Source organism: Chiloscyllium plagiosum, chromosome 33 (genome assembly GCF_004010195.1).
Source record: "Chiloscyllium plagiosum isolate BGI_BamShark_2017 chromosome 33, ASM401019v2, whole genome shotgun sequence".
Classification (NCBI taxonomy): Eukaryota; Metazoa; Chordata; class Chondrichthyes; order Orectolobiformes; family Hemiscylliidae; genus Chiloscyllium; species Chiloscyllium plagiosum.
In genome coordinates this window covers 42,627,037-42,630,349 of record NC_057742.1, presented here as the reverse complement: position 1 = coordinate 42,630,349, position 3,313 = coordinate 42,627,037, and the positions used below count along the sequence as shown (strand labels likewise).

At 46.7% G+C, this 3,313-nt stretch overlaps 1 long non-coding RNA gene across 1 annotated transcript in view; it reads left to right on the top strand.

Moving 5' to 3' along the window:
• Positions 1 to 3,313, top strand: part of LOC122540047 — a 23,917-nt gene that overhangs the window by 14,322 nt on the left and 6,282 nt on the right. The window contains exon 2 of the long non-coding RNA XR_006309232.1: positions 2,912 to 3,049. This is a non-coding gene — a long non-coding RNA (uncharacterized LOC122540047). The remainder of the gene's footprint in view (positions 1 to 2,911; positions 3,050 to 3,313) is intronic.

The window sequence follows — 3,313 nt, the reverse complement described above, 5'->3', positions numbered from 1 at the left end:
ACACTCCCCTCCCATCACCCCCGCACCCCCCTCCCTTCACCCCCACACCTCCTCCCTTCACCCCCCACCCTCCTACACCTCTTGAAGATGTAAACATGCTGGGTATGGGCGGAGGTCAGTTGTTCAGGTTTCCAAGTTTGGAAATGGATCTATGTCCTTTCCTTGAGATGAGCATCCCTCTGGTGGGTGTAAATGAATCCCTGGCAATACCTTGAAGCAGAGTTGGCCTTCTTCCCACAGCCTTGGCTAATATTTAGCTCCCAATTGACAGTCTGACCATTTCACATTGCTGTCCAATAGTGACTACTTCTCAGAGAGAAATAAAAATCATTGTATCATCTAAAAGGAGTTTGAATCTTCCATTTTTTTTTTCTATCAGGCTCTCAATCAAGTGAATGGTGTAATTTAAATTAATGGAACTCTTCACAGAACCTGGCCTCTAGGGATCATTTTTATCTCATTAGCTTTGTTAATTGCTGCTCCCTGTCAGTATACATTACCATGGATTGTAACTCCTGATGTGGTGAATGGGTTTCCCAGGGGCAGGCAGAAAGAGAGAGTGAGCGAGAGTCAGCCCATGGGTCCCCCAGTAGTCATTTCACCCCCCTGTACAACTTGGGTCTTTTCACCTTGCTCAGTGTCTGTCTGTTTCTTTGCCCGAGGATATTTTTGGTCTCGATCCTGCAGTTTCAGTAACAGCCTCCTGTTATTCAGCTGCGTCATGTCGAAAAGGGAGGAAAATTAAAAGGAAGGACAAAAAAGACACCTTTCATGACTTCCATTTCATTCCCAAAGCGCTTGATAGCCAATGAAGTGCTTTTGAGTTTGTGTCGTAATGCAGGAAACCTGTCACGCACAGCAAGATCCCATGTGATACAGTCTTATCTGAAAGAGGGCATTTCTATCAGTGCAGCACTACCCCGGAAGAGTCTTGGAGTGTCAGTCTGGATTATCTGTGAACACTGCAGAATTGGGTAAAGAGCATACAATCTCTGAACCCAGGGGAATGTGTGCTACCACTGATAGAGTTACACATGGGTCTAATTCCCTGTTTGTGCTGAATTAGCACAGTGTAGCCTGGGTGGTGTTTAGAAGTGACAGAATTGGCCCTGAACCAGCCAGACATGGAAGAGGAAAGCAAAGCTCCTAATGCTAAAGCTTACACCATGAGGTGTGCAGAGTGTATGAGGTTTTGGTTGTTGTTTGGGAATAAGGCTGGTCAATAATGCTTGTGATATTAGCTTTGGACTTTACATTTAGGCATTGTCATTTATAAATCCTTTCTAGCATTTTCTGTTTTTATTTCAGAACCTGCTGTGCACAGTGTTTTGTTTTATTTGATTAGATTAGATTAGACAACCCTCCGAAGAGTAACCCACCCGGACCCATTCCCCCTGACTAATGCACCTAACACTATGGCCAATCCACCCTAACCTGCACATCTTTGGACTGTGGGAGGAAACCGCAGCACCCGGAGGAAACCCACGCAGACACGGGGAGAACGTGCAAACTCCACACAGTCAGTCGCCTGAGGTGGGAATTAACCCTGGTGCTGTGAGGCAGCGGTGCTAACCACTGAGCCACCATGCCACCCCGATTTGAGTGCTTGTAGTTGATGATTTGATATTAATCGAGTTATAACTTGTTTCTTTGGTGTACATGCTGGAAACCTTCTTTTGTAGAAGTCAGACCAAATGCATTGTGGCAGATTGACCAAAGTATTTCCAAAAATCACTCAGCACCAGGTTATAGTTCTGTTGTGTGATTTGTGACTCTGTCTACACCTGTCCACCACTGGCACCTCCACATCAAGGTATTTTTAACTCAGCTCAAAATGGGGTGGCACTGTGGCTCAGTGGATGACACTGCTGCCTCACAGCACCAGGGACCTGGGTTCAATTCAACCCTCAGGCGACTGTCTGTCTGGAGTTTGCACGTTCTCCCCGTGTCTGCATGGGTTTCCTCTGGGTGCTCCAGTTTCTTCCCTGTTTTAAAAAATTCTCAAGGTCAAGGACCAGGCTCGCAGGAAAGTAGTCTGACACAGAACAAACAGCCAAGAGGCGAGTCTGCTAGAATATAAGTGTTTTATTCCCCGCAGTGTCCCCACAACCAGTCTCGTACTTACAACGGGTCTGGCTTATACTCACTCTACATGTTACCAAAACTGGGAGCCGTCAGTTCTTGTAGAGCGGTTGCCAACAACCCACGCTCGGCGGTTAAACGTAACCCCGGAGCAGACTCTACCGAACTGGAGACTTCTCCAGCTGATATACCCTTTTCCAGATATAAACATTCATGTGAACAGCAGAGCAAGGCTAAAAAACACATTCCATTCTGGTTACATACAGATAAGAAGATTCACACGGGAAGGTGTATAACAAGATTCACACGGGACTAAGCGACACCTTCCATTTTCGGTTAGATTCACACATGTATTGGGACACAATTTTAACCCTTTCACCACATTCCCACAGTCCAAAGATGTGCAGGTCAGGTGGATTGGTCATAGTAAATTGCCCGTAGTGTCCAGGGATATGCAGACTAGATGGATTAATCATAGGAAAGGTGGGGTTGTGGGGTAAAGGCAGTAGGATGGGTCTGGGTGGGATGCTCTTGGGTGGGCTAACGTGAATGTAATGAGTGAATAGCCTGCTGTAGAGATTCTGTGAAAGGGTGGCTTAGTGGACTCAGAGCTGATGGGAATAGGGTCAATGCCCTGGACGGACAGTAACCAGAAAGGAGGGAATATGCTGAGCCATGTGGTCAGAAACGAACCAAAATATAGTTATGTGCACAAAACCTGGGAGCAAGCGCTACGCGGCCTGGATTGGAAACTGCAATAATCATACTGAGGGATGAACTTGAGGCTGTGCCAGAGGGAAGACAATTCCATTGCAAATGTAATCCACAGGCTGCAGAATGGACAGAGAAGAGTATGTGCAGGAGGGTTCAGCCTGCAGTGGAAGGGAGAGAATTCAATCAAGGGAGTTCCAGGACAGAACAGTTCATCCATCCTAACCTGTCTCTCAAGAAACCAGGGAAGCAGATTGTGAGTAAACATTCAGAGATATTTGTATTGCAAAGCTGCTGCCTTTTACTTTTTGCTCACTTTCAAATTCAGAACAGTCAAGTCCTGCTTTCAAAAGAACACTTTCCCTATTTCAGTTCAGACTGTGCAATGTGGGGAGTGGGTGTGGAGTTCATGGGGCATACGCAGAGAGTTCACGGGGAGGACGTGGGGAGTGTGTGGGCAGTGAGGAGAGTGTGTGGGGAATGTGTGGGGAGTAAGTGGGGAGTGTATGGGGAGTACGTG